Here is a 22,596-nt window from a genome sequence, read left to right on the forward strand (position 1 = left end):
AATTTGCCCATTTCCGTTGCCCGTGAAGACCCAGCAGCCCCCTTGCCATCTGGGAACCCTGCGCCCTGCTGTGCTTAGCGTTTTCGGAAATGGTGGATTCCAGACAACTCCCAGTGAGCCATTAGTGACACTGAGTTAAGTCAGTCATCTTACCCTCTTCCTTTTGCCCCAGAATGTAAAATAACATAGAGACAAACACACCAGGCCACAAACGTTTCCCATGCTTTGTTTTGCTTCTAGAATGCGTGTATGTTGTGAAATTAATCAGACCAATGTTAATTACCCTCCCCACACCTTCTGTGAGTACCAAATAGAATGTGATAGTGTCCTGGCCCTCCAGAGCTTAAAATATAGAGGAACAAACAGGAAAACGAGTCCTTAGAATCATGTGAGAAGTGACAAACAGAATCATCACCACCTGAATTTCTGAGAAAGGCAGCTCAAGCCCGGAGCAGCAGTAAAGGCCTCCAAGAGGATGTTTGAGCCGAACCTGCAGGTGCATACCATGCTGCTACCTGCTTGCTTTCTCTCGGTCCCAGGCACCAGAGGAACAAGTTGCCGCCTTCTTAATGACCTCATTGTGCCTAGAACCTGGTGATTTATCGGAGCCAAACGTCTTTCAGTTTAGAAGAGGAATCCCCTGTGTATTGAACGTGATGTGGACACCTCCCGCCCTCATTTCAGGCTCACACTGACATCAGCTTACACGCTTGTGCACGGTGGGCATGTTTGTTCGGCAGTCAGGTTCCTAAATAAATCACTTACCAAATCAGCTGAGGACTTCCTGATCTTGATCGTTGCAAACATCGAGTACAGAAGATTGAATTATACCTGTCAAATCTTTCAGCTGGAGCACCCTGAAAGCCTTACCTGGCTGGGTGAGTGGAATGGGTATCTTTAAGTAACTTGACCGGAGAGGAAATCAAGGGTCTACACACTTCACTCCTAAGATCCGTGTTTAAAGTAAATGAGCCCAAAGGAGGAAAGACACATGCTGTTCACACGGTGTCCCTTCTGATGTCAGAGCTTCATAGCATCACGTAGCTTCACAGGCTGTGTCCTGTATTGTTCCCACCAGTGCAGTGCCCTTGAGCCATACAGATTCAGACATTGATCTGTTGAGGCCCTTTTCTTTCTCTGTCTCTTTTTTTTTGGAGGGGAGGCAGTGCTGGGATGTGAACTCAGGGCTTCCTGCTTTAGAGGCAGGCACTCTACTGCTTGAGCCATACTCCAGCACTTTTTTGCTTTGGTTATTTTGGAGATAAAGTCATGCTTTTTGCTCAAGCCAGTCTGAACCGAGGTCCTCCTATTTTAAGCTTCCTGTTTCTGGGATGATAGGTGTGTGCCACCATACCCTGCTTTTCTCCATTGATATGGGGTCTCACACACTTTTTTTGTCCAGGCTGGCCTGGAACAGAGATCATCCCAATATCAGCCTCCTATGTAGCTTGGGATGACAGGTGTACATCACTGAGCCTAGCTAGTCGTTGATATGGGGTCAAGAACTCCCTGCACAAGTGGGCATTGAACTGCGATTCTCCCCCCGCCCCCCATCAGCCTTCCAAGTAGGTAGGGTTACAGACATGAGCCATCGGTGCCCTGGCTAGTTCCATTTCTGCTTTCAAGAGTTTCTCAGTGCCCTTATTTACCACAGGATTGCATGCTCCTTAACCATGATTTATTTCTATACCCCTTCCCTAATACCCCATATTAACTTTAAATTAGAATATATCGGGTTGGTATTAAAATAATTATTTTGTTTCTCTCTTCCATTAGACCTCGATTCCTTGGGATCAGAAATGGTGTCCTTCTCTCCTCATGCCTAGAAAAGTACCCATTGTGTATTTAGGGAGGAAATTTTTCTTGTATATGTCTTTTATCCCCTATAAAATTTGCTTTTCAAAATGGCTAAAATTAACTTTAGCCATTTTGAATGGAAATGTTGTGAAATGTGTCCTATACTTTTCTTTTAATGGTTTCAAACCCCAACAGAGCATATCCTGAAGTTTGCCCAGAGATTGCTCTCCCAATTTAGGAACACTAGTTGGTTTTCATAAGGTCCAGTCTTCTGAAGATTAAATGGCGCTGACCGTGTAGGCAAAGGGAGGGACGGGAAATAATTTCAAAGGGCCTTGTGATAGAGTCCTAAGGGTGACATAAGATGTTTCAGAAAAGACTCAATGTGTTTTTTACTTTCTGTCAGAGAAATGCAAATTAAAATATCAAGGGCATGGCAGAAGTGAAAGTTTGGGAGTAAATATGTTAATAAGTGATACTTAATTGGTATCACTGCTTGGAAGAATGATTTGGGAAATTGAAGCTGTACATGCCTTGAGACCCAGAAAGTGTCCTTCATCCAAAAAACAAGAGTTGCGAACAAGAATAACCCTTGTTGCACTGTTTGCAGTAGCTTAAAGCTAAGCTACGTGTGTGGTCCTCCACATACAGTCATACAACAGAATGCAGTGAATTAGCCAGCGCTACATGTGTCAACACAAATAAACTCCCAAAGTCTAATGTTGATTGGAGAATACCTCAAATGTGTTGCCACTCAGATGACCGTTTAACACTCCCGAGAAGGCTGAGGGTGTAGCTCAGTAGTAGAGTGCTTGCCTAGCAAACCCTGGTTTTGATTCCCAGCACGAAACAAAATTTAAGAGCATGATGATTGCATTTGGTTCTATAGGAGAATTCTGTGTGTTTAGAACCTCCAGACTGGGGTGCTGGGTAGAAGGCATCACAGTGTCTGTAACTGACCTTCACATATTCTAGCAAAATAGAAATATGGAGGAGAATATGTCTGTAGGGAGGGAGGTGAACAAGAAGCAAACTTGGGGACATAATAATAATGGTGAGTCTGGTTGAAGGTCAGAGTCCTCTTTTCCCTTCAGCTTTCTGAAATGTGGAGTTTTCAGAGTAAAAAGTTGGAGAAGACATCCAAATGGAACCTATAAACTGGTTTTGGATAATTACATATGTAATTACAGAAGCTTGCAGAGAGACCTGATAAACAGTGCCTTTAGGACAATAGTTACTTCTGGAGAGTTTGGGGAAATGAATGGCTAAGGTTAAATGCTTCAACTGAATCAGTTACACTTTCTTTAAAAAAAAAAAAGGGTACAAAGCTCTAAGATAACTGAAGATAACTGAAGAAAATCATAACTGTTCAATCAGGGTAATGGTACATTAATACCTGTATGTGCGGTAGTATTTAGATAATAGTATGTTACTTCTTTAACTTAAAACAATAATTAAAAAAAACAAAAGGAAGTGGATAAATGATTTTGTCTTCATTTTTAAGTTACAGAGTTATTAAGAGAAAGTTTTTTAGGAGGGCTGGCTGAGTGGTTCAAGCAGTAGAACGTTTGCCTAGCAAGTATGAAGCCCTGAGTTCAAACCCTAGTGCTGCCTTGTAATTCCGCTGCTTAGGAAGCTGAGGCAGGAAGATCATGAGTTCAAGGCCAGCCCAGGCAGGAAATATCTCATTAGTAAAGTGCTTGCTGCCCTGCATTTAATTCTCAGTATCAGCCTCCCCCAAAAAAGTATTTTGGTGTTTAAAAAGATTATGGAACTATTTTATTCTCTCTGAAAAGACACCCATCAGCCACCTTTGAGAGAGTTACCACAAGACATGCCGGGGGCTATGGAGGTTCCTGATGCAAAATAGGAGTAATTCAGACTACATGGAGAGACCAAATTGTTGTCATCCAAATTGCTGTACAAAGGGCAAGGCACACTCAGGCTTCAAGCCCACCCAGGTCCAAACTGGCTGAGCACTCTTAAGGAGCAAACACTGAAGTCAAGCTTCTGTTGTGCTTTCATCTCTGCTCTGGTTTGTGTCAGATCCAGCTTTGGGGTGGAGCTGTCCAAAAAGAGGCAGGTTGTCACAGCTCAGCTAAAGACTGAACTGCTTAAATCCCAAGGACTGAGTCCCTTGGAACTCTGAGACCTAGGCAAAACCCAGTGTACAAATACAATAATTTGTATATCCTTAGTGGAATATAACATAAGAACTAAAAGAACTGCCAACAGCCCTTAAAGTGTTTTTGTTAACCACATTGTTGAAGGTAATGTTAGTGTTTTTGTTTTGAATGGAGTAAATAAATAATTACATTAGTGTCACTGAGAACAAGGTTTGGTCAAGATGGGAGAAAGTAGCTACTATCAGAAGATCATTGTGGCTGAGAGAAAAATACTGCAGCCTTGAATGGAGAGTAGCAGCGCGCGCGCGCGCACGCACACGCACACACACACACACACACACACACACAATATCTTTTTTAGCTGGGTGCACTGAAAGGCATAGAAACAGTGGTTATCTAAGGAGAATTGACCAACTTCAGCCCTCAAATTGTGTTCTCCAAATTCTGCTTCCCACTCAACCAAAACAAAACAAACCAGGGCCGATGGGAGAACTAGCTGATAGCATGTACAAGATGAGCCCAGAATACATGGTTGTATATGAAACAGGAAAAAGATGCTCAGCGATCACTAGAGACCCGTGTCTGCTGTTAGGCATTCAACCCCGGGGGGCCGCTAGGCCAACAGGAGTCAGGAGCCAATCTGAACGAGATGGAAAAGATGAAATTATTTGAGCATCAGTAATATATTTATTTAAACCCTGAAGTTCAGAGTGATACTAAAAATGACAAATAAATTTCAATGCTAATCTCATTTGGAGGACAAACAAGGAACTAAGTCATTACTTTCAACCTGGTTAAGAAAGAGAAGGAATCATGCAGCTTTGCTCTATGCTGTGGATTTTCTTTGCAGAGATAATCCAGCTAATAAGTGAAGAAGAAACAATCTTGTTCCCTCTCCTCTAAATAAAATTTAATGACATTGAACCCGAAATGAAACCTCTAGATGTAATTATTAAATTATTTGAGAAGTACACGGTTCAGAGGAACATGTTAAATGACACTATAAGGACATGTGAAATCCAAATTATAGAAAACTCTTCAGAACCAATAACCTGGTTTCCTTTACAAGAAAAGAGAGGGAGAGGAAGGAGGGAAAGAGAGAGACTAAAAAAGATTAAGAGGCATGTATTGACCAATAGCAGTGTATGAACCACATTTGGATTCTGGTTGAAATATATCATAGGAGAAAAATCATTTATAAAAACAATCAGGAAAATATAAAAAGGATGACTAGATATTTCATAATATTGGACAATTAAGTTAAAACAATCATTTTATAGGAATTTTTAAAATCTTTTCTAGAAATGTATACTCAAATAGTGATCAATACAATGATAGGCTATCTGACATCTGTTTCAAAACAGATCTGACATCTGTTTCAAAATAGTTTGGGGCTTAGGTGTAGACTGAGTAGGGTGTAGGCAAAGGATGGGTGAACGAAAGAGAGTGGCTGTGAGTTAGGAATTATGGAGCCTGGGCGGTGACATAACCAGTCATTGAATTACTCTCTTTTGTATGTATTTGAAAATTTCCCCGAAGAAAGGGATAAATATTCTATTCTTACTCATCTGGAAGACTCTCAGGAATCAAAGTGCTTGGTGGGGAGTTGAGTGTCAGAACAGGGTCTGGCATACAGGTGGGGGAAGGGAGACATATCTGGGGAAGTCTGAGCAGGTGAGCTACAGGAAGACCAGCTACAAGAAGCACATGCATGGGTGTCTTCCCTGTATACCACAGATGTGAAGGAGGGTGAAGGACAAAAAGCCCAGTTTAAAATGCATGAAAGCAACCACAGACAGCAAGTCACAGAAGGACATGTGACTTGACTATGGCATACACACTTTCTAAGGCATTGCAGATAATGTTTGTAGTCCTTCAGGAACCCCCATCAGCCATGTGCTGTGTTTAGCCCTATCTTATACTTGAGGAGACTGAGACATGATAAATACTTGCCCAAGGTTACCCTTAAGTCAGTGGCCAGGCCAGCATTTGAACTTGGGCAAACCTAGAAGCTGTGTTCTTAACCCCAAGCTAAACTGCCCTGCTTATGTCTGCCACTAGCATATTTTGGTGGTGATCTATGACTAGAAAAGTTTCCTCTCTCAACTTCTTTCTTCTCCCATAGTTCCAGTCTTGTGATCCTCCCTCATGTTCCATGTAGCCTGGATCCTGTCGGTCGATTCTCTAAAATTGTCCTTCAAGCCTGGGTCATGGCAGTAGTGCCTGGTTTCCACTTTTCCCTTCCTATTTATCCCTATTTTAAACATCTCCTAATACGCCCCTTCCTTCATGCCCCTCTCCTGCGTACAAACCGTGAAAACATCCTTACCAGCCATGGAACGAACACAGGCTCTTGTTTCTAAGGCGGAGTACACAGGTTAGGGCCTGGCTCACATACCCTCGACCCTTTCTTGCCCTGAAACTAATCCGTGGTCTCCTTTCTGCAGAGTGGGGTGACACACTAGCTCAGGAAGACCTTGAGATCATCAGATGTGGAAACACAGCGCCTCAGACAAGACAAGCACTGGGTCCTCAGAGTGAATCAGGGCTTAGTAAATTTGCACTTCTACCCCGTTTCTAATTTTTCCTTTGTCTACCTTGTAACAACGCTACAAAAACCTGCTTACTAAACATCTTTAGATTTCTCCTCATGCCTGTACCCTTTTGCACCTTCAGCTCTCATCACTGGGTTATCTCCCCTCTGCTTATAAAATAAACTCACAGGACTCACCTAAGAGCCCCCCCGCAGGCCATAGTGATCCGATCCACTCTTCCGTAAACTCGTGGAACATTTGCCACTGGACTCCACTTGCAGGTTTCCTTTGGGAAAACACTGCAGGGTGGTGGTGAGGGTTTGGCAGGGCATTGCCAGCTTTTATTTTCACCAAGTAAAATTATTACAAGAAATGATTCCCCTCCACGATCTATAATTTCATTTCCAAAACAACGTTTTAATAATAATAACAGAAAGGGGGCTAATCCCAGAGTAAAGGACATCCTTTAAATAATATAAATTTAGTTTTTAGTAAAACCTTGCTTCTTAGTCCTTGTTTCTACCATTGTGACACAAGCCACTGGTGTGCGGCTGTTGTTGAATGCGTGTATGTCTTAGTTCCCTTCCTCTTTATAAGCTCTTTTGCATTCAGGGATATTTATCTTTATGGAGAAGTTTCTCAATAAATATTGGATATTTGGTTGGTTTCAAATCAGTCGTAAGCATTTTTGTGGTATTCTGGTATTTGTTTTTTTCACTCAACAAATAATTACCAAGCAGCTCCTGGCCTTCTGGCAGTATCTTGGGGACTGAGATGTGAAAATGATAAGGTCTCAGCCCTAAAGGGATTGCATTTCTTGTGGGAGAGATGAGTCAGTGCCAAGCCACAGGTAGGGACATTGTGCTGGGGAAAGGCAGCCTCTTTGAGGCAGTGGACCTTGCAAGGGAAGGTAGGAGCAGGGCATGGCTCCCTTCAGAGTATATATATGGTTTGACTTGGGATCCCCAAGGGGGTTCAGAATAGTAGGTATTTAGTCAGAGGAAGCAAGGAAGAAGATTTGAGAGAAGGGCTAGGGAGGGAATAGCTTTCTAAATTCCTTCTTTGCTGTTCTTAGAAATTTAGGACCTTGGTGGTATGGCCCTTGCCTAGCAAAAGCAAGGTTCTGGATTCAGTCCCACAAAAGAAAAGAGAAGGAAAGGAACTAGGACCTTGATTTGAAGGAAACAGAGGAGCTGTTGAAAAATAACCTATAACCCAATTCTGTTAGCAAGGTGCAGGGAGGTGTACATGTGTGTTTATGTGTGGCTTATCATTGCTGAAGGAGACTAGGAAGAGATTCACCCCCATCTGGGGGAAGTAGGGACAGGGGGCACATTTGCTTCTCTCTCTCTCTCTCTCTCTCTGTCTCCCTCTCCCCCTCTCTTTCTGGCAGCACTGGAGTTTGAACTCAGGTCCTCACTCTCACTCTTGCTAAGTAGGCGCTCTTCCACTTGAGCCATTCCACAAGCCCTTTTTTGTGCTGGTAGTTTTTTGGTTTGGGTTTTGGTTTTTTGCTGGTAGTTTTGAGGTAAGGTTTCTGGAACTATTTTCCCAGGCGGGCTTCAAACCATGATCTTCCTGATCTCTGCCTCCTGAGTAGCTAGGATTACAGGCGTGAGCCACCAGCACCTAGATGCTTCTCTTACTTAAGTCATGGGAAGAGAAAGAGGAAGAAGCATGTTTATCATAGGAATGTTAAAAATTGGGGTCAGACTTTCTTTTCAAAATGTCATTTAATAATCCTGTTACCCACAAATAGCCATTTAAACATGCTGGTCCAACTTCTGGCAGACCATTCTTTAGAAGATTTGTACTTTCTCTTTTTTTAAACATCAGTATCTGCATTCTGAGGCACAATTCCATGTCCTGCTTATTTCATTTATGTTATCATAAGCACGGTCTCTGATTGACTCGTCTAACTGTTCTCCTATTTTTAGAAATTTGAGTTTTCTGGCATTGTACTCGCATAAGTAATTGTACGTGCATGTCTTATATGTATGAAGCTTTTTATGAATTTAAGATTATTATGTTGGAGTAGATTCCCAGACTTTGCTTATTAAATAAAAGAATAGGAACACTTAAAACTATCCTATGGCTAGATTTCCTTGCAAGACGCTGAACCAGTCTATAGCCAGGGCATATGTGGGGTACCCATTTCTCCTTCACTTCTACCTGGTGTTGTCTTTTTTGTGTGTGGCTGCTTTTTTATTGAAAACAACCAGTATAATTTTAAGCCCTTGAGAAAAATGTGATAGCTTCAAGTCACTGTTTCTCCTCTGCCTACATTGCTACAGCGTTGCCAGAAGGAAAGCCTGAGGGGATGGTTGGCTATCACCTTTAATTTGCTGTTATTTTTTTCATAAAAGAACAAATGTCTAAAGCTTTCCAAAACTTAGTCTAAGCTTGGATGGATCCCTTGACTTTTGAAATTTTGGTCCCCTCAGGATTAATGCTCTACTTAAAAAGAAAGAACATAGAAATGTTCCCAGAAACATTATAGGGTACGTTGAAAATCCTTTGAAACATCTGGGGGAAATTGCAGATGGAGAAGGTTGCTAAACTGGCCAGAAGGAGCACCTCCCCACCGGCCCAGGGGAAGTAGAGCCTGTTAGGGTGGGTCTGTTAAGTGCCCCGGGCGTTTGGGCACAGTCCTGGGTCCTCACCCAGAACTCCCAAGCATGTCTTTGTCTGACACTGTCTCCTAATACCTTTGTTGGAATCTCTTTTTTATGTTGGAACTAGACTTTTCCACTCGCACATGGTGCTAGGAGACCTGAGAACCACTTCCATCTGAGAATAAGTAATCGTTGGCTGAGATCACAGGGTTATCTGGTCCAACAATTTGTTGTCTGGCCTCTGCCTGAACACCTGCAGTGATGGGGCAGCACAGAGCATATTGAATTCCTCCCCATCCACATGACAGCCTCCCAGCAGACCTTCTGGAAGGGTGTGTCCAAGACCACAGCACCATTCCCTGAAGACAACAGCCACGGAAGTGGGCACCCACATTGCAGAACTGACTACCCCGAGGATACCGTGGACGTGTGTGGCTGTTCGTTCGCCATATCCCCCTTCCACACACTCTTCCACCCACTCTGAACAGCAGGATGTGTGTGGGTGTAGGGCTTCATCTCTGGTAACCTTTGTCTTGATGGGCTAGTCCCATTTTCCCAGAAGAGTACAGAGGTTAGATTTGTAGGCTCTGGTTAGGGTAGGTCAGATCCTAGCCCGGGGTAGTCAGAGAGCTTCCCTGTGCTGTTTCCTTATCTGTAAAAGGGGACTCTTGATAGCTCATACCTCAGAGAATTTAGTGAGCTAGTATTAGTACTTAGAAGAGTGCCTGTCACATTGTACCACAAGAGAAATACATTCCCTCTGAATCTGATCAATATCCTTCTCCCCCCTCACCTCCCGCCAGTCAACAGTCAACATGGCAATCTGGTCAGGAAGGTCAGAAGGCCTACACAGGCTCATTTGAGCTTGCCTCTGTTTGTCTTGTTTGTTTGTTTGTTCAGTCCTGGGATAGAACCCAGGGCCTTGCAAATGCTAGGCAAGTGCTCTAACACCAAGGCACATCCCCAGCCTGTGATTGTTACTGTAAAATCTCTGTCAAGAACACTTCAGGAAACCCAGCCTGAACAAGTGATTGTATAAGTGCTCCCAGTGTGTTTCTTATCCGTTCCTCCTTAATCAGATTTTCTCCTCTGTGCTTGTACCCTCAGATTTATTCATTAAACACTGATTGTACACCTCCTCGTTCCCGGTGCTGTTCTGGACACGGGCTATCGCCCTGTCTCATTCTGCTAAGTCCAGATAACCTTTGGACAGATTGTGTTAACCCCCTTGCACAACGATCTCATTTGCTCACCCTGTTCACCATGCACTTATTTCATCATAACTGCTGTGTTTCTATTGTTGTTATTATTGCCGTCCGGTCATCATCATTGTTATTATTGGCTTTTTGAGATATTGTCTAGAGAGTAGCTCAGGCTGGCCTTGAACTCAGTCCTCCTGCCTCAGCCTTCCAAGTGCTGGGATTATGGGCATGTGCCACTATGCCTGGCTCTTTTTTCTATTTCTCATTAAGGAACATCCTCTCCCCTATTATTTTTAATTCCTATATCATACTCAGGAAGAGCAAGTCCTCAAAAGATACAAATATCAATGCTCTCTGCTCTCCCCTCAACACTGGTTGCCATGAGTGTCTATCACTACCCATCAGTGCTGCAGTTCTTGGATAGATTCATCGTTCTCTTCCCTGGTCGGGGGACCACAGCCTCAGAATTCACTGCACTTAAGCTTGGCAGGTATAACTTGGGAGAACAATGCAGACGTTTATTATTTTATCCCTGAAGAGTTAGTACCCTGTTTTCTTTTTTCTTCTCTGAAGGGCTAAATTGACAGAATTTTTCAAAATATACCATAAAATTTATTTTTTGGGTTTTGCCAAGTTGTACCACCACGATAATGATATGGAACAATTTTATCACCCAAAACTTTCCTCAGGGCATTTGCTTTGTAGTCAGCACTTCACCTACAGCCAGTCCCAAACCCTGGCAATCACCAATCTGATCTCTATAGTTTGGCCTTTTCCAGAGTGACATCGACATGGGACCTTTTGGTCTAGCTTTTTTCACTTAGTAAAATGCATTTGAAATCCATCACAATGTAGCGATCCCTAGTTCTTCTTTACTGAGTATTATTCTGCTGTGTGGCCAAGCCTGTGTTTGCTTGTCCATCCATTCGCCTGCTGAGGGAGATTTGGACTGTTTGCAGATTGGAGTGGTTTTGTATAGCAGTATAAAACTGCTATAAACATTCATCTCAAAGTTTTTGTGCAATAGAATAATCTTTTTAAGAAGGCTCTTTACCTTTTTAGTAATTTCACTTTTCACTTCTGTCACTCTGCTCTGATTTAAAGGTTGTGGGAATGTTGGCAAAGTCTCTGGTGGATTACAGATGGCATCTTTTGAAAGAATGCCCCCATTCTTTCAAAGAAGAGGTTTCAAGAATTCCCCCAAATAGATGCCAAAGAATTTCTCACCTTGAAAAATACTGGATTTGAACCACATTCTCCATTTGCTGGAATTTATTTTATGACTGAAGTGGATCACTACTTAAGTTTTAATTCTTTGTCTTTGAGTGGATATCCTAAAACACAAAAGTGCCATGATAAACCAGATGTGGTGGGATGGGCCTGCCCACCCAGCTACTGGGAGCTCAAAGAGAATCGTGAGTTCCAGCCCAGCCTGGGCTACATAGCAAGACCCTGTCTTGAAACAAACAAAACCCCTACCATGATGCTGTGAAAATGATGGAGAGGCTGCAGAATCTCAGAACAGGGCTATGTCCTCTCAGTGTGTGGAGAAAGGGGATGTAAGCATGAGTGTGTAGACATTGGCCTTGTCCTATGCATAAGGGAGACTTGGGCTGTGGACACTATTGAAGGGGAGAGATGTTGGGAACGGGATGAGGCTTAGGGATTTAACTTGTTTCTGAAGGTTATTCCCAAATCCTGCTTTGGGTAATTCCCTGACTACCATTTAATCAGCTCCATTAAACCCTGCCTTGTCTAGTGCACTGTGCTCCAGACACAGCTCTCCTGGGCTCCCAGTAATAGCTCAATTGTGTGTAAGTGGCTGTGAAGAGGGCTCTGTGTGCTGGATGAATAGGCCCTGTCTCTATGGAAACCAGCCCTGGCTGAGGAGCTGACCTTTGACCCACTTGTTGCCACCATACTGTTTACCCCTGGTGCCTCTTGGGTGGAGAAAAGAAAGCAAGGAAATGGCTGTCAGAGTTGTTTTCATTTGCCCTTAGTTTAGGCCTGGGTCCATGCTAAGTAGAAATAACACACCAATATTAATCCAAAGCAAAAAAAAAAAAAAAAGTTTATTTTAATTATAGATTTTGCCTGTCCCTACTTGTCTCCCCCAGGCCTCTTTTCCTTATTCCATAATGCAGGACTCAGCCACAAGAGCAGGGTTGGTGTACCATCCCCACCTGGGGTCCTCCAGAGTGTAGCTCCTAAGTGTGGAAGAGGGGAGGACCTTGATCTGGGAGCCTTGGCCACTTGTTCAGGGCTGGGCTTCCTTGTGGTGTGGCCATGGGCAATTTCTTCTTCTGTACAATGGTGCCGATGTTCTTCCTGCAGCCTGAACCCTATGAAGCTCCACTGGAAGGAGACTGTTGGGCCTTCTACCTGTGGGGCTCTCACTAGCCAAGGTGTCAGAAGGGCAGGGTTAAATGTGTACCTTTTTGATAGATGACTTCAGCAAAAACTTGGCAACTCCGTGGAGGTCAGGGCAAGATGGCTTTAGCAATCCTGAAAGAGTTGTGTCTTCAAGTAAGGGGTGAGGATAGGTAAGACACCTAAAAAACTAGCTAGCATTTGTTGCCCTTAACGCAGAGAAACTAAAGCAGATACCTTAAAGCAACTGAGGCCAATAGGAAAAGGGGAACAGGTACTCGAGAAAAGGTTAGATCAAAAAGAATTAACCTAGAAGGTAACACCCACGCACAGGAAATCAATGTGAGTCAATGCCCTGTATAGCTATCCTTATCTCAACCAGCAAAACCCCTTGTTCCTTCCTATTATTGCTTATACTCTCTCTACAACAAAATTAGAAATAAGGGCAAAATAGTTTCTGCTGGGTATTGGGGGGGGAGAGGGAGGGGGCGGAGTGGGTGGTAAGGGAGGGGTGGAGGCAGGGGGGAGAAATGACCCAAGCCTTGTATGCACATATGAATAATAAAAGAAAAGTGAAAAAAAAAAAGAGTTGTGTCTTGTCAGTGGGTATGTGGCCCTGTGGCACTGTGCAGACAAGCAGATTTTTCCTCACTCTGTTGTGTCACCGTGGTTGTCCTGTACCCCAGGAGACATCACAGGCAGAATCAGGTCTGTCCTTCCCAGGTTTCTCTGCAGAGGGGCCTCCAGCCGGGGTCAGACCCCTGGGGCTCCCCTCCTAGGTGTGCAGCCAGAGGCCTCTGGATTGGATTGTGCAAACCAACTGGTATGTCCCTGGAGACCCAAAGTTTTGAGTGACTTTCAAGGGAAAGGTGACATGCAAGTGCTGGGTTTGTCAGGTTTCTGTCTGGGGCAACCCCAGAAGACAAGTCAGGTAATTGCTTTCTGTCCACCCTCAGCCCCCACTCCCCTCAGGTTATCTCTAGAAAAGGAAAGTTTTTCATTCTGCAAGTAGAAAAAGGAAAGACGAGGTTGTATGTATCTACTTAATGTGTCATGCTCTGGGTGCTTGATTGGAGGTGGCAAGGTAAAGGGTAACAAGGGCTTCAGTCTTAGCTCCTTGGGGAAAGTTAGTCAGAATGCAGAGTGTCATGATTCTACTATAAGGGACAAAAGTCTCAGAAGTTCCATGGTGTCTCAGAAGTTACAGGTGGTAGTTGATGCCTGTAATCCCAGCCACTCAGTTGGTGGACATTGGGAGGATCACTGTTTAAGGCTAACCTGGGCAAAAAGTTAGTGAGACCACATCTGGACTAATAAGCTGGCCATGGTGCTTCATGCCTGTCATCCCCGCTACCCAGGAGGTGTAAACAAGGAGGATCATGGTCCAGGCCAGCAAGGGAAAAACTCAAGAGCTTATCTGAAAAATAACTAAAGAATAAAGGACTGGGGCATGGCTCAAGTGGTAGAGTGCCTGCTTAGGGAGTGCAAAACCCTGAGTTCAAACCTCAGTACCACCAAAAAAGAAAAGAAAAGAAAAGATCAGATCCCATGTCTTTCTAGGAATTGCAGAATGAGGGGGACAAGTCTGAGAGGAGGGACTTCAGGAGACATTTGCAGTGACTGAAATGTCCAAATGCTGTGTTCCCTAAACCTGTGGGCCACCATGGAGTCAGGGCATCAGCCTCCCCTATCTAACATTCCTCAGACCTCAGGTCAGTGTCTTAAGTTCTTCTGTTGTTACTCTGATGTTAGAAGGTCCATGTTAGGCAGAGGTACTTTCCAGCTCTGGCTATGGAGAGCTGCCTTCTAGATCTGTCTGGTTTGGTTTTCCCATCTGTCCTGGAGTGTGGTCCAGGAGAGGGTCATTTGGGGAACCTCTCAGGACTGGAGAGGCCCAAAATATTTTCAAGACCTTTAAAGTTCTGAAATACTCAGTGGAGCAGTTTGTCTGGTTCCATCAGGTTGCCCACAGCATTCAGCCAAGTTTTGGATACTCACATCAAGGATCTCCATTACAGTTATGGGTCCTGGTCGGAACCCTGGTGACTCCCAGGTCTACAGTGTGGCTGCCTCTCAGTCTGTCACTTACTTGACAGGACTCACCCCATATGGAGCAGCTGCTTCTTTCTGGGTTGTAGGAAGTCCTGAGCTGGCATCCGCAAGGTCATAGGCTGTAAGTGGTTCAACATGCTCTTCCACCCCAGAAAGTGCCATTAGCAGCATACAGTCTGTTTACAGGAGACTGGACTGGGGTAGCATTCCCACTGCCCCCAAGTTGTGGGGAGCGGAAATACACATATATTAACCTTGGGCCCGGGGAGGGGGATGGAGCGTCCCTTCATTCTGCAGCTGTGTAAATAGTTGGGGTGGGGGGAGACAGATGAGGCTAAGGATAATGAGGGAAGGAGGAGGTGCTGGGAGAGCTGCCCAGTCCTGGGAAAGGAAGGGCCAGGTAAGAACCAGAGACATAAGGGGTTTATACAGGCTGTCAGTTTTCTCACATAGGGAGGGAGGACACTTGCTCGTCAAAGCGGGGGTGATGGGGATGATGAAAAGTGTGAACAACCTGGCTGACTTGACCTGGGAAGGTGAGGCAGGCAGGCTAGGGCAGATGGTGGCATTCCAGGTAAGAGGTGTTTGTGCCCTGGACAGGCTCTGGGCTGTTGGGGTCAAGGGAAGGAAAGATTCTCCTTGTCTTATCCAGTTCAGGCAGCAAGCAATAATTAGGTCCCTGCTGAATGCCCCTGTGAGAGGGGTGGAGATTCAGATGTGTAAGACATGGGCCCTATTCACAGGGAGTCCCTAAGCCTGTGAGGAAGAAAGGCCAGCGCACAAATGGCTCCTGTCCTCGCCCTTTGTTCTGGGAGGGGTTTTGGAGGAAGGGGAGGAGACGCCAAGAGGGCTTAGGGGCTTTAGCTGGGATGTGGAAGCCTGTTTTCTAGGTGTTGGGGAAGCAAAATGGCAAAAACTACAGACACAAAGAGTTTTCGATTGCCTCTTCTGAAACATAGAAAAGGATGACCACTTTTGGGGTGGGGATCAAACGCACGTTGTGAACGTAGTGGGACCCTCAGCCACCTCACAGGTCATTCGTGCTTTCTTTTTGTTTTCTTTTGAACTCAGAGCCTCACGTGGGCTAGGCAGGCACTCTACTGCTTGAGTTACACCTCCAACCCTTTCTGCTCTGGTTATTTTGGAAACAGGATCTCACTATTTTCCCTAGGCTGGCCTGGACCACAATCCTGCTGTTTCTGGGATGACAGGCAGGAGCCACCACACCCAACTTTTTTCCTTTAGATATGGGGTCTCATGAATTTGTTTGTTTGTTTGTTTGTTTTGTTTTGTTTTGTTTTTGCCTGAACTGGCCTGGAACTTTGACCCTCCCGCTCTTTGCCTCCAATGTAGCTTGGAATGACTCGCACACACCACCACTCCCAGCTTTGGTTGAGATGGAATTTCACAAACTTTTGCTTGGGCTAGCCTCTACCCAAGAGGATCTCAGCCTCTCAAGTATTGGGATTACAGGTGGGAGCCACCATTGTCTGGCTTCTTTGTTCTTCATTCAACACTCAAGGTGGGCGGCCTTCCGCCAGCCATCACTGTGTTACAACCTGAGAATAGTCAGAAGTCCAGACAGGCCAGGCGTGTGCCTCACATTCTACCATGAGGAGACAGACAGTGAAGAAACAAAACAACCCTCGACAGCAATATATGCCTATCAAGAACCGAAACAGACTGGGCACTCATGACTCACACCTGTAATCCTAGCTACCCAAGGGGCAGAGATCAGGAGGATCACTGTTCAAAGCTTGCCACGGTCAAATAGTTTGTAAGACCCTTTCTCAAAAATCCCATCGCAAAAAAAGGGCTGGTAGAGTGGCTCAAGTTTTAAGATCACCTGCCTAGCAAGCATGAGGTCCTGAGTTTGAACCCCAGTTCCGCAAAAAAAAAAGAAAGACCAAAAAACCTGAAACAGAATGCCAGGTTAGATTCAGGTGCTACTTTAGATTGGGTAGACAGAGAGAAATCTATTGGAGGATTTTAAGCCAGGCTAGGATTGGGATAGGACTTTATTATACACACATTTTTTTGTTGTTTTTGTGAGGGATCAAACCCAGAGCCTCACACATGATAGGCAAGGACTACTAGTGAGCCACACTGATAGAAATTTAAAAATAATTCTTTGATCACTGTGTGGAAAACATGGAAGGAGCCTGAGGTTTCCCCTGCTGGCCCCTATAGGCTCTTCCCAGATAGTTGGAGGCCCCATGGTTCTCATAGCTTCTTCCACCTGCTGCTGTCACTTTCGTCCTTCCCCACCCTGCCTTGCCATGGCCACAGATGAACAGGCAGCATCCTTCCTTGGGTACCATGCAGACTGTTTCATCTGTGTGCAAAAGCTTGCCTAATGCATCACATCCTCAGAAACGCTTCACTCTCGTGTGCTGTAGGAGCAGTGGGTTGGGCTCAGGTCCATCCCTGGCACTTAAAACACAAGAAAGAAGAACACAAGGAAAAAAAAAAAAAGACAGAAGAAAAGTATAATGTCTCAGGAGTAAACATTTCTAGTAGCCACCTAGAAAAGAATAAAAAGGAGCTGGGTGCCAGTGGCTCATACCTATAATCCTAGCTACTCAGGAGGCAGAAAGAGATCAGGAGGATCGAAGTTCAAAGCCAGGCAAGTAGTTTCCAAACCCTATCTCAAAAAACAAAACAAAACCATCACAAGAAAGGACTGATGGAATGGCTTAAAATGTAGGCCCTGAGTTCAAACCGCAGTACCACTTAAAAAGAAAAAAGGAAACAAGTATGTTAATTTTAATCATATTTCTAAACATTTTTCTGGCAGTACTAAGTTTGAACTTAGGGCCTCATGCTTGCTAAGCAGGTGCTCTGCCACTTTAGCCACTCCCCCAGCCCTCTTTACTTTTGTCATTTTTCCAAATAAGCTCTAGTCCTATCCTCCTTCTGCCCCACTCCAGCCTGGACCAGGTCCAGGATCCTCCTAGGGATCATCCCTAGCTGGGATGACCAGTGACCACCATGACCATCTTTTTTGTTGAAATTAGGCCTTCAGAACTTTTTGCCTGGGATGGCCTGGATCCTTGCTCTTCCCATCTCTGCCTCCCAAGTAGCTGGAATTATACCGTGAGCCACAGAGCAGGGCCTTTGATCATGCAGAATTTTATTTAGCCAGTTTCATCAGTAATTGTCATTTCAGTGTGCAATCAGCATAAAAATTATTACGGAGACATTTTGTGGTGTTTTCATACTTTTTTGGATGCATATTGGACACATACAGTATGTCATCTCAACTGCCCAGTCGCCACACATGGTGCTGAGTGGCCACCTTCTTGCACAGATACCCCTGGGAGCCTCCTTTTCCCTCTGCACAGTGGAGGTGATACCTGTCGTCCCTGTCCTTCCCTCCCTGGGGCTGCTGTGAGTGTAAGCCAGAGGAAGCCTGGGGACTGCCACAGAGGCTTAGGATCCTATAAACCTCAGCCTGGGACCCCACACTTAACAATTTGATTTCAAATCTAGAGGAGAGCAGAGGGGCTGCATTTCCCCCTGTCCCATGTTAAAGGGGACAGAAATGTAGGAGAAACACACAGACAATTAAAGCCCTCAGTTGTCTAAAACAGTGCTTATACTGTGGACTAAGTTCTCCAGGGGCAGAGTTTAGTGCCTGTTGAAATCTGAAAAAATTAATCTTGAGAGAGAGAGATTGAGAAAGAGATATATTTTTCCCCCTAAGCCATGATAACAGTGAAACTGTGTGATGCTTTTTGTTAAGTTGTGTCTTAATGGAAATACTAAATCTGTGTCTTTTGTTTTTGTTTTTAAGGAAATGGAGAAAGGAAGGAAGCTGGAGGGTTTGAATTCGTTATGCTAGCTGTGGATTCTGCAAAATCAGGAAATCAGAAAGTACAAGTTCTCAGAGCAGTAACATTTAGCTTGATTGGGAAGGGCACACCCAAGGTCACCCTTTTAAAGGGTTTGTCTTCCTTTTCAACATTTTTTTACCCAGCATGTCTTTTTGGAGCTCAGCACTTTTTGCCCTCATTCTTTCTCAGTGTGGGAACTGAAATTGGAACACGAGCATTGCCTGGCTTGATTCTTGGAGTGCCTTGTCCTCAGGGGCCTTCTCTGTGGTGGTGCTCTGTAGAAGTTTGTCAGTTGACTTAGCGAAAGAGCCTAAAGGAGTGGAGTGGGGTGAGCAGGAGGGAGAGGACTCATCTCCCTCTTTGGCTCAGAGAACTGTGCATTTTTATGCAGACCTTGTTCCTGAAAGATAATTCAGGCTTCATGTGTATTTTTATTTCCTTGGTTTCCTTAAAAACTTTAAAAAAAAGAAATTAAAATGTGGTCACTGTTTATTTTTAGTATTTTAACTAAACTCCCTGTTAGGACACTATTTGTACTTCCCTAGGACCTAAGTAACTCCATGGGTCCAGGAATAGCTTGTTTCTGTTTCTCAGTGAATATTCCTTTCAGATTTTCTTTTGAGCTTGCTCGCTCACACTTTTCTCTCTCTCACTTTCTCCCGCTCTCTTGAAGTACTGGAGACGTGCACTTGCCAGGAAGGTACCCTATCACGTGAGCCGCTCCACCAGCCCTTTTTGCTTTTTAGGTTAGTTTTTTCAGATAGGATCTTAACATTTTTCCTGGTCAAGATGGGGGGGTCTCACTAACTTTTTGCCCATGTGGCCTCAAACTGAGCTACTTCTGACCTCTGCCTCCCAAGTAGCTGGAATCATGAGCCATAGTGCCTGGCATGCTTTCTTTCTTTTACAAAGAAAGATGTTTGAATCGCCAGAATCAGAATATATCTATAAGTCTAGGGGACTTTCTTAAAGAAGCCAGTGAGAATTTCTTCCACTACTGGATCCCTTAAAGTCAAAACAAGCATTTACCTACAAGCTGCAGGAGGGGAGGGGGATTCAGATGTCTCTCAGCAGGTCTTTTTCCTTCTGGACACTTACGATTCCGTAATTCATCCGTTCCTGCCATAGGCTGGAACCTTATGGTTGCTGGTTCCGCCATGCTGCCAGCATCGACCCACGTCAGATAAAGACCCAGCCTGAGTGCAGTGCAAGCATCCCAGCCAGGTCCACACTTTTCCACTTAGAACACATCACACTTCAGAATTCTCTCCCTTCTTCTGTGGGCTGCTTCAAATAACAAAGAATGGTCCCGTGTTCCCTGAGGCTTTATTAGCCTAACTTTCTCTTCCACCCAGCTGAGGCCTTGGTCACAGCAGAGTGAACACACCATGCCTCCTTTTCCTCCTCCCCTAAACTTTCTGCTTTATGGTCCATTTGGTCACTCAGGTCTGTCTCTGCCTTCCTCTTTTTTCTCCTTACCATTGAATGGCCTTGTCATCAGTGATGGCAGTTTGTAGGTGACAGTGTAAGGCCTGCCTTGTCCCCCGGCTGTCTTCCTAAAGACATTCCCCTGTCCCCCAGTTGCCTTCTACCCAGCCCTCTTCTTGTAGGACTCTTTGCTTCCATTTCTCCTCTTTGCACATCTCTGGTTTTCTGTCTCCTTTAAGAAGTCTCCCTGAGGTCTCCTCCCCTCTTCTCTCCCTCTCTATTGTTAGAGACAGCTATTTTACCTCAGACTTTCCTAGCAGGCTGCATTTCTTAAACTCTCGAATGGAAGGGCATGTTTTTCTTCCCTTTCCCCATTTAGATTACAATCCTCTCATAGTGGGGCCTCCCACAAGTCTACAGACCTCAGGGCACCGAAGTACCAGTGCAAGTAGCAGCAATAAGTGACTGATTGGCTCCTTGCTGAGCCTCATCTATCTATGTTAGCCTGTGCAATCTTGGTTCGGCTCCCTTTATTCCTTCTTTAGCTTGTTTTTGCAGTTTATTGACGATCAGTTAGCATGCAGTTTTGAAAGGACTAATTCTGGGTCAGGGTTGTAGCTCAGTGGTAGAGTGCTTACCTAGCATGTGCAAGCCTCTCTATTTGATTGCCAGCAAGACAGAAACACATACATGCACACGCACACCTGCTTCTGTAGGTGTTATGGCTTACCATTGAGTTGCTGAGATCCCCTGAGTCCCTGTTTTCACTTAAAGGGAGCACCCTGGTGTCTCCAACCATCAGCAGAATCTGTACAGAGATTTCACTTGTAACTTGTCACCAGGAATGGCTAAAGCTGAAGAGAGGCTTTTTTAGTAACCCAGATGGGACTTTCACCTTGCTTTTGAATTGCAGAAGGGTCGTTTATACCTTACTCACGAAGAGGCAGTATGTGTCATAGTGCTCACCTCTGTATAGAGTCTGAGAAGACACTGAAGACATGTCCCATGGCTCTGAATGGGAAAGCCATGTTTATACATTCATTATTCACAGGGGGTTCAGTGTTTTGAAATTATCTGGGTCTGGAAGCTGAGCAAGGAAAGACAGAGAGGAATCCAGGAGGGGAAGGGTAGGGTGCGGGTTACGGGAAGAGAGCTACCAACAGAGTGAGGCCCAAGGCCCAGGTGTGGCAGGATGGTGGTTCAGGTAGAAGGAGAGCACTGTTTCCTTCATTCAATCAGTAATACATTTTGCAACACCCAAGCTACACAGGTCCCTGTTCTCATGGAGAGCATAAGCTTCAGGGTTGGCTTTGAGAGAGACCCCTCTCTCCAGTCAAGGACCACAGTGTGAACAGTGTCCCCCTGGAGGTGTGAGACGCAGTGAACAGCATTCAGGACCCAGCCCCAGGGAAAGAACTGACAGGGGTGAGACAAACTGTGAAGTCCCAGCCTACTAGGGAGGGTTCAGGATAAAGCCTTCAGTTTACCTGTTTGTTTTTGTAAAGATTTGTTGAGGGGCTTATAGAAGATGGCTTTTCAGTACATACCAAAGGGAGCAAACCATACAGACACAGGGAAGGGCATCCTATGCAGAGAGAATAGCCAGTGAAAAAGTCCTTAGGTGGGCTCGCACCTGCATGTTAGAGAAGCAAGAACAGTGTAGCTGGAGCGGAATGGATGGCCTTAATGGGGGAGCATTGAGGAGGCACAGTCAGAAAAGGGACAGGCGGCCAGTCACAGAGCGTGGTAAGGACTTGGGCCTTTCCCTGAGATGCTCAGCCTTGGGGGATTCTTGTGCAGAGAGGCAACATGATCTAGTCCTCTTTTTTTCTATCATCCACTTGTCTGGCCCTCATTTAGTAGAGCTGCTGTGATAAAAATAGACAGAAAGGAGGCAGGGGTAGAAAGTCAAACAAGCCGTGGGGCAGTGTGACTTTAGATGGTGGAAATAGACATGAGGCTGGGAAAAGTTGTAGTATTGGGATCCATTTTGAAAGGAGAGCAGCAGGATTTGTGGGTGGACTGAATGTAGGCTGCAAGAGGAAGAAAAGAGTCAGGAACGTCTCCCAAGCAACAGGGGGGAAGGAGGAGCCAGTACTCCACCTAGGGAAGACAGTGGGAGGAGCAGGGTTGGAAGGAGATACTCAGAAGTATTTGACATGCTCTTGGGTGTCCAGTGAGGACACTGAGTGATAGGCAGTGGGGTGATTGAGTCTGGATGTCAGAGAAGAGGTCTGAGTGTGAGAGAGAGACCTGAGAGTCACCAGCAAGCCATGAGACTGGAGGAAATCCCTGAGGAATGAGCTGAGAAGAAAGAGTGCAGAGGCTGTGCTGTGGGCATTGCAGCTTTTACAAGTTAGAAGTATGAGAACTGGTGAAGGAAGCCAGGGAGGTAGGTGGGAGAGGAGGATGAGGAAGAGGGAGGGAGCACCTGAGTCAGATGCTGTTGAAGGGCGAGTGCATTGAGGACTCCCAATGGGTGCAACAAATGGAGGTCATCGCTGACCACCATCTTTGGCCAGGGAGCAGGGCCAAGTCCAGAGTAGGGAATCATGACAGATGCTAGGCACAAGAGGCTCCTGTCCAAGTCCCACATAGGTCTGGCCACTGTGGAGTCTTAAAAGCCTAAGCTGTAC

The 22,596-nt window shown here is 45.1% G+C and overlaps 1 protein-coding gene across 1 annotated transcript in view; it reads left to right on the forward strand.

Annotated features, from left to right (window-relative positions):
• Positions 1 to 22,596, forward strand: part of Tcf7l1 (transcription factor 7 like 1) — a 150,432-nt gene that overhangs the window by 69,510 nt on the left and 58,326 nt on the right. The window lies entirely within an intron of this gene.

Source organism: Castor canadensis, chromosome 12 (genome assembly GCF_047511655.1).
Source record: "Castor canadensis chromosome 12, mCasCan1.hap1v2, whole genome shotgun sequence".
In the NCBI taxonomy this organism is placed as follows: Eukaryota; Metazoa; Chordata; class Mammalia; order Rodentia; family Castoridae; genus Castor; species Castor canadensis.